This window comes from Rhinolophus sinicus, linkage group LG07, assembly GCF_036562045.2.
Source record: "Rhinolophus sinicus isolate RSC01 linkage group LG07, ASM3656204v1, whole genome shotgun sequence".
NCBI lineage: Eukaryota > Metazoa > Chordata > Mammalia > Chiroptera > Rhinolophidae > Rhinolophus > Rhinolophus sinicus.
The window spans coordinates 82,652,986-82,664,091 of NC_133757.1; the positions used below are offsets into that span (position 1 = coordinate 82,652,986).

An 11,106-nucleotide genomic window follows, 5' to 3' on the forward strand; every position below is an offset into this window, starting at 1 on the left:
GTAGGAACCATATGTAGAGATAATGGAATAATATGAAAATATTTCAAGTAATTAGAAAGGCAGCTACTTCATGATGGCATAATACTGAGGGCCATTTTAAAGTATATATTTTAATATTATACTAATTTGGTTTTGCTTTCTTTCAAGAAATTTAAAATAAAGAAAAAATGGCATTTAGGTCAAGTTCTATATAAGATCTGAATCTGAGTCACCTCTGAGGCAATTCTCTATTCTTAATTAGAACCCCTTTTGTGATTTCTGTGCTGTTATCTTTTGCGTTTCATTTAAGGGAGCAAGGCTGGTCCAAGAACGGCATGAATGTGTTAGAGCATCACTTCCATATATTTTTTTAATAAGATACATATTCATCTTTCACAATTTGGCCTTTGAAAACAAAAACTAATATTAGAGAAGTCTGTGACCTCTACATCAGAGCATTTAATGACTAAGGTAGAATAATCATTCGTAAATACTTCATAGCAAAAAAATAAATGGAATGCATTAAAGATCATGGAGGCTAATATTGTAATATAAATTTATATCCACAAAAAGTTTCTGACATGTGGTGGTACAATATCCTCTACTTCCTTAACTATGAAACAAAATTCGTTGTAAGACATAATTAATGAAAGCTTTACAGTATAAAATATAGCAAGTTTTTGGATATTATAAGTACCCTGATTTCAAGATTTAAAAGTGTAATAAGTGTCTTACAATTGACTTTTTAAATAACTTGTGTGTCAAACCTAATAACTGAACTGAATTAATTTCTATGGCTGGGAGGAATGGTTAATGAAGTTTTAGAATTCTGTATTTATGTTATGTAATTATCTATGATTATATATAACTGTAGATAATAGCATATTAACTTACATAAACATTATGTTTTACTGACCTATCAAAAGCTGTGAAAATACTGAGTGAGGAGGTCCCTCCTTTGAGATATAAACAAGTAAAATATAGACCTAAGTATAAAAATCCCACACACCAATTTATTATTTACCATTTACAGAATGCTTTCACGGTCATTTCTCAGTGATCCTATTTTATCATTACATTCATAACAGTGGAGGATGTAAAGCCAATACACACGCTATATACTCATTTACTACTTGTTCTTTCCTGATAAAAGTTTTAAAAAAAAGGGCCCAAGTATCTAGGCTGGCCGGTGGCTCAGGTGGTTGGAGCTCTGCTCCCAATGCCGAGGTTGCCGGTTCGATTCCTGTTTGCACCAATTTATTATTGTTGCTCTCAGTAAATATATTTCCATAATAATTTACCATTTACAGAATGCTTTCACAATCATTTCTCAGTGATCCTATTTTGTCATTAGATTCATAACAGCAAAGGATTTAAGACAACAGAGGTTGCACATTTAAATATGCGCTCTATGTACTCATTCTCTACTTGTTCTATTCATGATAAAAGTTAAAAAAAAGGAACCCAAGCATCCGGGTTGGCCGGTGGCTCAGGTGGTTGGAGCTCCATGCTCCTAATGCTGAGGTTGCCGGTTCGGTTCCCTCACCGTTTGCACCAACTTATTGTTGCTCTCAGTAAATATACTTCCATACTAATTTACCATTTACAGAATGCGTTCACAATCATTTCTCAGTGATCCTATTTTATCATTAGATTCATAACAGTAGAGAGTATAAAGCCAATATGCACCCTATGTACTCATTTTCTACTTGTTCTTTCATGATAAAAGTTAAAAAAAAAAGGGCCCAAGTATCCGGGCGGGCCGGTGGCTCAAGTGGTTGGAGCTCCATGCTCCTACTGCCGAGGTTGCCGGTTCGATTCCCACAGGGCCAGTGAGCTGTGCGAGCTGCCACGGGGAGCTGTGAGCTACCGTGTGCTGCCACGGGGGGCCCAGCAGCCAGTGTGTGTGTCGCTGCATAATGCAGCTGAGCGGCTGCTGTGTGCTACCCTGTGCTAGCCATCAGTGGCCGGCAACCCGTGCGGCCGCAGCCTTCATTGTGCCACTGTGTGTTTCCGGGGCTGAGTGGCCGGCAGCCAGGGTGGCCGGCAGCCACCTTGTGCTGTGTGCTGTGCTGGGCGGCTGCTGTGCTACCCTGGGCCACTGGGCGGCAGCAGCGTGGGCGGCAGCAGCGTGGGCGGCAGCAGCGTGGGCGGCAGCAGCGTGGGCGGCAGCAGCGTGGGCGGCAGCAGCGTGGGCGGCAGCAGCGTGGGCAGCCTGCGAGAGAACGGCTAACTGGGCTCATAATGGGCGAGGGAGCTTGTCCTACAACACAACTAGACTGAGAACAACACAACTAGACTGAGAACTGGAGGGAGGCAGGAATGAGGGGGAAAAAGAAGAGAAGATAACTTTTGGAATTGGCTTTAAAGAATTACTTTCGTATTTTTGGGAGCAAGTTCGAAATTGAGTAATGATGACGTCTTATGAGACTTAGAAATTGCTTCTGAGAACAATTTTCAATTTTATTTTTTTGCTAAGGCACGTAGAAATACTGAGGTACAAAATGCAAATTTCCAGAATATTCAGCTTTTAGCTTGTTTTTTCTTTTGGACCAGTTCAACCAGTATCTAGCGATACAGTCTTCCTTACTCTTGGACGGGACACATTTGGCTATTTTGTCCCAGCGGTCAGAGGATCCTTTTGGGTATTGCTGTAACGCTAATTCCATTTGAACATGGCAGTGAACTTTGAAATGTTATATTTACATTTATTTAAGTTCTGAAGAATGATTTAGGCAAATAAGAAAGTCTATTTTAGGGATTCCGTTAAGGATATAATTGGGCAGAAACTGGAGAGTATATTTATGAGAGATGCATTTCCCAGCATGGGATGAGACAGGAAAAACAAGTGAAGAAGTAAATGTGCTTCTGTGTTTTTGTTTCAATTCTTTTCTCATAATAGAGTTGACACTTATTGATAGAGCTGATTGGCAGATGTGCCCAGATTCTCTGGGACACTATGAAGTGGAAAAATTGATTTTGCAGAGCTGGGAAATCTAAAGCAATTCTCCAATGACATAGAAACTAGGAATCCAAGAGTTTACGAAGAAAAGCATTCAATTTAAAGTCCAGGCCTGACACAGAAAAGTGTTCACTATTTGTCTGCTGAATGAAGATCTCTATAACTAATGTTTATCCACATTAAGGTTCTCACCATACAAGCAAACTTTTGAAAGTCTCCCCATCTCTCTCATGCCTTTTTTGATCTAAGTTTATACTCATGATCCATTTGCATCATGAAATATTAGGACAGGACATAATTTCATGTAACTCTAATACTAGAACCTCTGAAAACCCCATCTAGAGAATTATATGTATATTTAGTAAATTTACTCTTGTTCATTTGCTCTGAAAAGATTCACTAGCCCTTTGAACATTAAAACCTCTCATGTACAGATTATATGGTATTAAAAGTAGGGAGAAGAGGAAGCAACTGCTAAAGAGAAAGTCCCAGTGAGTCATCACTTCCCTTTCTTTCATCCCCACACTTTCCTCCATTCTTGCCCAAGTCACCTCTGACTTAGATCTACGAAAAGGGCATTTTCTGAAATCACAAAGACCTTCTATCCTTTGTTTGCCAACAGGCTAGTATACTTATTTTAGAAATTCTTAAACTTACATTTTTGAGATTATGACATTCCAAATTTAAATTTTTGGTAGACACCCCCACCCAAAAAAATGTGTCCTTTGAAAAATATAGATGCAGTGACGTATTAAGAGGTTAACTAAATAAGAAAAAATGAAAATCTAGGGACATTGGTAGGAAACATGTAATCTTAGGCACAAGAGGTTTAATTTTGTTAAATAAGCAAACTCTAGTTGCATAAGCAGGGAATTAAATATTGGTGGAAATTCAAGACAGGGTTTTTGTGTTCCTAGCAGTTAGATATAAAATAGATAATAACTGGAAGAAACATGAATAAGTGACACAAGTTAAGAGGCTGCTGCAGTAATCCAGACGTTGTTCATTTATCAAAAGCAGTTTATAAGTATCCACAGTATTAATGGCACTTTATTAGAGACAAATCGATGCTTACTTGCACTAGGGCAGTGACTAGACATGGAAATGGTCCTATTGAATAATAATAAAATGATTCAACCGACTCAGTGCCCATTTCTTCTTGAGACTTTTATTCCTACATTTGCTAGACTTTATGTATTTGAAACAAATCCACAGTTTCGGGATGCTTGCCTAAAATAAATTGCATTAAGAATCACGGGGAGAATTTTGCTAATAGTTGCCGATCAACTGCCCATCAGTCTGTACTGAGATGACATAGTCTTCTGAGTTAAACAGCTCCTGGTTGTAAAGATGAGGGGGAGAAAAGATGGTGGGGAACAGTGCAGCTTCCTCCAGGTTTTATCAAAGGCTCTATTTCCGTCAGTCACCAGAGAATTGAAATCCATCCCAGTCCTGCAAGAATGCTTTTAGTGAGTTGTGAGGTCTGTTCATTAAAAGAAATGAATGAACCAAATAGTCACGATTATTGATCATTTCTGTCCTTATGGCTGTAAACCAGAAGTGGTTTTCAAGGGTCCCAAAAGCTATCTTCAATTTTTTTTTTCTTAATTTGATCTGCAGCGCTGTGGACACAACTCATTCCAGCTACATCTGATCTGTTCCATCAGGCCCTTTGGAATGATTGTTAATGAATAAAGGAACATATTTGAAAGTCTTTTTAATCCCTCTATATACTATAAAATTTATATCTAACTAAATAAAAGACAAGACACCTAGACTGTTAGAAAACTAAATTTTAGTCCCATTTCTGACTTTGGCTTAAAGCATGGATCTAAAAAATCTAAAAGATCCAAGAAATCTAAAAATGTGGCTGAGAAGTGAAATCTCTCACACATTCTCCTTCTACCTTATTCACATAATATTCACCACTTGGAATTTTTAAAGTAATATTAATTACAATCACTTGCTTTTTGGTATTTTATAAAACTGTTGAAGTGATGTAAATGAGTTTTCTCTTCGGTAACTTCTTTTCGGAAGGATAGGATATTTAAACATAATCAGTGATCAAATCGGCAATTTTAAATACTTGATTAATATAAAAATATCTCAATCTATGCAGTAATATATACCCTTTTCGTAAAGAATGGCCCATATGCTCTGGTTTTCTCCCCCCTCATTTTCTCACGTTCGGCAAGCATTTGTTGATCCATCTTATGTGTTAAGTGCAGTACCAGGGACTGGGCACGTGGGGGTGTATAGGACAGCCCCCCATTCTCAAGGAGTTGACAGTTTAGTAGAGGAGACAATCATAAACTGAGACACGCAGAAAATGTAATAAGTACGACCACAGAGATGAGCACTTAGGAGAATATATAAGTCAGGGTAAGGGTTTGTATTGTAATGTTTATTCTTTTTCCAGCATATTTAAAATCCTGACAAAAATCTCAGAAGTTTCCTATGAAAAACGGCAACGTGAACAAGGGATTTATAAACTCGTCAGTGTCTTCAGTCTCTAAAAGGCTTGAAAGGATCTACTAGTTTCCTTTATGTAAATTCATCAAATATTTTCCACATTTTGACATTCCTATGAAATCTTTTAAAGCCCACCACATTTTATTTTGGGAGTATCATTCTGAGTCAAAATTACTCTATTTGCCCCCCCCCCCCATTTCTCTCCCAATTTTTCCCTAAATAGGTCTAGATGCATTTCTTTTCTTTGGCTTGTAAATATGATTTATCTGCTTTTAGAAGAAAAAAGTGAAACACTGAAAAACCTGTGGTGCATTTTCTGCTTCAGTAAATGGGTCACACTTTGTCAAATACTAAATATATTAAGCTTTTGTGAAGTTCTGTTTTTCTCAAATACTGGGTTGCCGCATTGGATATCAAAGGGTAATTCATTTTGTTCTAAGTAAGCTTTTACTCAGTCCTTTTTTTAATGTCAAATCATGAATACTTCAAAAAAGATAAATCAGATAAATTAGAATGTTTAAAGGAAAAGAATATTGTTTTTGACTTACATTTGGGCAACTGCACACTGCCTGTCATATTTGGAGACGATTACTGCATACTGAGATCCGAAAAATATCTGATTTATTAATATTCTTGTGGCAGTGATGAATTTGAGGTGATCAATCCCTGAGAAAAATGGCCCTGTCAAAAAGTAGCTTCTACCAACAGGAAGATCAAAAGTTGCCATCCTCATGGGGACTGAACCTAGAGCACACACACCAACAACAACTATAATTACATAGAAACAAAGGTACGAATTACGTATAATCAAGAATATGCCATTCACAATGTTTTTTAACTGTTTTTAAATTGATATGAACATTTACTTTTTGACTCTAAATTACTTTTCAGAATTGTTTATTGCTATAACCTTATTTGTTAGGATGAAGTCATGTCATTCCATTAAAATTCTCAAGTAAAACGATAAAATAGGACATGTACACATTCAAATTCAAGAAGTTTTTTTGTTCTAATAAAGCACCTAGCACGATGTCTGGAATAGTGTAAGCGCTCATTAAATATTTTCTTCCTCCTTTTCTCCATTCTATTTATCATGATAAATAATTTAAGTGGGGCTTAATTCTCATGCTAAGACTAACCCAAATGCCACATAAAAAAATCTTTTCCAAAAATCATTTGGTATTAAAATAATATTTATCCATTGCTAGGTATAGTAAAATTTATTTTAATTCACGTATTTCTATTGGCCATACTCACATTATTTGGCCAATCTTTTCACAAGCATAGGCATTCCTGTTTTCTTTTAGAACGTTTCGTAATGCTAAAAAACCACCGCAGCTCTGTTAAAGGAATAAATGGGCACGCAAATGGACACTAATACCTTCATCTTGGAACCAACTTTTACCTTCTTCTCTGTTTACATCTATTTTCATTTCTCTTTCAAATCCTGTGTTTACATCTCATAAGAGTTTCATAGTCTTTGAACCAGTAACCAGTTGAGTACCCTTGTGCCCTTGTTGATTGATTTATGGCTTTCTTCTCTCCTCTGTTTTCAATCAAATGACTATTCCTGACAGAAAAAAAAAAGAAAAAGAATAAACATTTGAGACAAACACAGATCCTGACTCATATTCTGACAATTTGTGTTTTCCCTATAACCACCATCCTAGATTGAGGTCTCTATGACCTCACACTTAAGTTGTTGACAACACATATTATTAGCTTACCTCCCTGCCTCCAATCTCTTTTCACCTGATTGCCCTACTGACAGAAAGCCTTAGAAGCATTTCTGCCATATTGTTGCTTCCAGCTTAAAATCTTAGAGGATCTCTCATTTCTATCAAATCAAAATTCCCCAGTCAAGGCCCAAAACGAACTCATCTTTGATAGCACTGATATATTACTTGTCACAACTCAACAGACAGCCCTCCCTGTACAGAGTCACAAGCACATGTATTTGATATTTAAACTTGTCTCAGCCACTACTTTTCTGAAAATATTTTCTGACCCTTCCCCCTTGTCCCTGATGTCAGTTAGGTATGCCTCCCTTCCCAGAGTACCTCCAGCAAATAAGATTTCCATCAGAGAGTGGAACATACTGTATTGCCATTTTTTGCTTATTTGTCTATATTCCTCCATTAGGATGTAAGATTCTTGTGGGCAGAAACACGTCCTCCTTATCTTCATAGCTCTATCTAGTACCTACCAAAGCACTGGCATGTAGGAAATGCTCAAAAATGATTGTTGAATAAACAATATTTCCTGAATTAGGTATTGTGTTTCTGATGCCAAAAAACTTACTGATGTGTCTCTTCTCGGTAAAATGCTGCCTTTCTCTTGCTTTATCTTTTTTCTACCTCCTAAACTTGGACGAAATTTAACTTCTTTGGAAATAGTCAGATAGTCATCAAAGAAAGGGAGAAATGTGACTTGGGGCTTCCAACATGAAACTTAAAATAATTTGTTTCTAGCAATGCTGCTTCTCACTAAGGAGCTTAAAAAGCCACAGAATCGAGAGACAAATAGGCAGTGTATGCAGAATCGTGAAATTCTAACATACAGCTTTGGCACTCAGTTCAGCCCCTGGAAACATTCACCAAACTCCAAGACATTATTTGGGGCAGTTTACGTCCTCCATGCATAGAGCCCAGCTCTTGGTGATATGATCAGATCTATTCCCTGTTCACCTCTTTTGTCACTGTCTCCTGGCCACTCTCTTCTCTGGCCCAATGTCTGAGGACTCCTAAGACAGGAGACCTAATACATTATTACCTATTCTAACGTTTCCTCATTTCAAGCACAATTTCAGAATTTTACTCTGCTCTGTAAGCATATACCACATTGTTGCCATAACACAACCTTTTATTGCATGTGAGAAATTTCCCAAGAAGGCTTTCTCAACCCTGTACCTCTGGTTTGGTTTCAGGTACTCTCCTCCAAAGATAATCCTGTTCACCATGGAAGACATCGGGACTTCCAGTACTTGGCACTGGGGTCCTTCACCAGAAAGCAGTCATCCATCTGTGTTTTTGCTCTTTCGTTCCTGAAATCAATTCAGGTCCAAGTATGAGCTTCAGTAACCAGACCTTGTCATACATCTGTAAAACTGGGAAATAAAGAAGTGTTTAAAATATGTATATGTTCACATTTCTTTCTACGAGTCTGATTTCTTGCAGCTCAATATAATGCTTAACAAGTAACTGAAGAAGCAGAAATAAGACAGTAAAAATAACAGAAATTTTCAGTCACCATCTCATTTTATAGAGCATTATATCAGTATATAGTTTTGCTATCACTTTGAGTTGATGGGAGCTAGTTTTAAAATTTCTTACTGAGTGTTTTTAAATGTGGATTGACCCACAAATCTGTAAATGGTTGCAAGTACTACTGGAGAGAAACCATTAACTCAGGTGTAGGGATATGGAACCACTACAAGATTAGATTTGACAAAGCAAAATCTGTAAAAATGTATTTCCATTGACAGAAAGTAAAAATAATGTGGACTCTTACAAGGAAATTTGAAATTTATTAGATAAGACTCACCAGAGAGAGAAGTAAGTTTTCACTATTCCCTTTATCTTTATTTTCAAACACATTCATCTTTAGTCACAGATTAGATGTGCTGGACTTTAAAATTCAGCTATTTAGCATTCTACTGTTATTGTTGATCACACAGTTTGAGAACATACACACCTCTTTAAAACAAATGTTCACTTAACACCCCAGAACCCATTTGCCCAAAAGGCTTAGTAAATGCCTGGAAGATACATTCAGGATTTGACTTTTTTTTTTTCAAGGTTGTGTTTTCTCACAGAAAGGCCATTTCTCCCTAAGGCATATTTCTATTAAATGAATGCTGAATTGTGTAGCCTTCTTGATTACTGAGACTGGATTCTTGTTTTTCTTCCCTTTGCCACAAAATAAGAAACTTAAAGAATGCCAATATTTAGTCTTCGATTATATGAGGGCATGCGGGTAGTGGGAGAACATAGGCCAACTTGAGGACTGCAAAGCTGACAATGAATGCTGGGCTGCTTAAATAGTGTTTGAGGCATGGTGTCGTCCGTGTTTGGAAAACAGTGAGGGCTCCTGTATTATGCGTATAAGTGCAAGCAGGCTAGTAAGGACAATATCACCTCTAAGATTTCAATGACATTAAATTTTGGGGTTGATTAGAACAGCTTCAGAATTAGTTATTTTCCCCATCTCCATTATTTTTACAGATCCGACTTGACTGCTTATGCTGATTGATAGAATAAAAGAAAATCTATATAAAAATTGAAAAGTTTATGTACTTTTTACATGTTAGTCCTTAAGCTCACACAGAAAAAATTATATTGCATTTGCCTCTTAAATCACCATGGCACAGCTTTCAAAAGAACCTGGAAAAAAAATACAATAAGTACAATTTTTAGGTGGTCTACTAGACTAAGATCCAAATGAGAACTGCACACAATACATAAAATACACATATATTATGTGCTAGGAGAATTCAGAAGTAAGAGAAATCCCTGAGGAATGGAGGAATCCAAGAAGGCTGACTGAGGTGGAGCTTAGACAAGCAGAGAGGGAAATGGAGCATTTCAGGCATGCAGTTTGTTCAATGGAATGGAGATGAACCCATAAACCCATATTGTTTGGGAGCAAAGTAATAAGTAATTAGATTGCAACAAAGGATTCATTTATGGAAGTAAGAGAAGATAGAGTTGAAGAGATGTGTAGGGACCAACTTGTGGGATCCTAAAGCGTTTGGACAGCAGAAAGACATTCAACAAATAAATGAGTGCCTGCTATTTGAGAAGTATTGCAGTGGATGCTAAACAGACATCTCTGAAAAAGATGTTTGAGCTAGAGGGGAGGGTAGAGGAGAGAAATTTGAACAATACGGACTAGATTACAATAAGGATAGACCAGTTTAACTTGTATTGAACTGAAGGAGATGCGTGTGAGAACTGTTACGGAGGAAAAAGACATTGGATTGAATGGCTGATAGTGTGGGAAGAGAAATAGAAAGTTCAGCAAATTAGTTGGTTGGCTATTAGAGAGGATTATGCTTTGCTTTAGGGTTTAAAGAATGGGCAATGCAGTTCTGATGCTAACAACCAAAGTTAGGTCAAGTGTGACCTAAGTTAGGTCAAAGTTAGGTTAAGGGTCAAGACCCCCTCAACACTGCCCTCACTTCAGACTCCAGCCACAATCTCTAGGGTTCCCAGACCACCCACACTTGGAACCAACTGGCTACAAATTTGGGGGTTCCCTCAGATTTTATAATTCACCAGAATGACTCACAGAATTCAGGAAAGTGCTCAAGTTTTATTCTAAAGGATAAAAATCAGAACCAGCCAAATGAAGAGACATATAAGGGAAAATCTGGAAGCTTCCCAAACTTGAAGCTACTGTGTCCTCAAGGAGAATCACCCTCTCAGTGTATATTACCAGCCAGAAAGCTGAACTAAGCATCATAGTGCAGAATTTTTATTGGAGTTTCATTATAGAGGCATGATTGATTCAATCATTGGCTATGAAATTGAACTCAATTGCCAGCTCCTTCCCCCCACCCAAAGGTCACGCTGATATCACAGAACTCAAAGCCCCAAACCTCTAATCACATAATTGGTCTCTCTGACACGGCCAGTCCCCATCTTGACTCCTCTTGTTATTAAAAACTATCTAGAGGCACTCCATAAGTCATC

The 11,106-nt window shown here is 37.4% G+C and overlaps 1 long non-coding RNA gene across 1 annotated transcript in view; it reads left to right on the forward strand.

The window, feature by feature from the left end:
- LOC109439629 (uncharacterized) overlaps positions 1-6,361 on the forward strand; it is a 45,641-nt gene extending 39,280 nt beyond the window's left edge. Inside the window, exon 3 of the long non-coding RNA XR_012498091.1 lies at positions 6,056-6,361. This is a non-coding gene — a long non-coding RNA (uncharacterized LOC109439629). The remainder of the gene's footprint in view (positions 1-6,055) is intronic.
- The last annotated feature ends 4,745 nt before the right edge of the window (positions 6,362-11,106 follow it).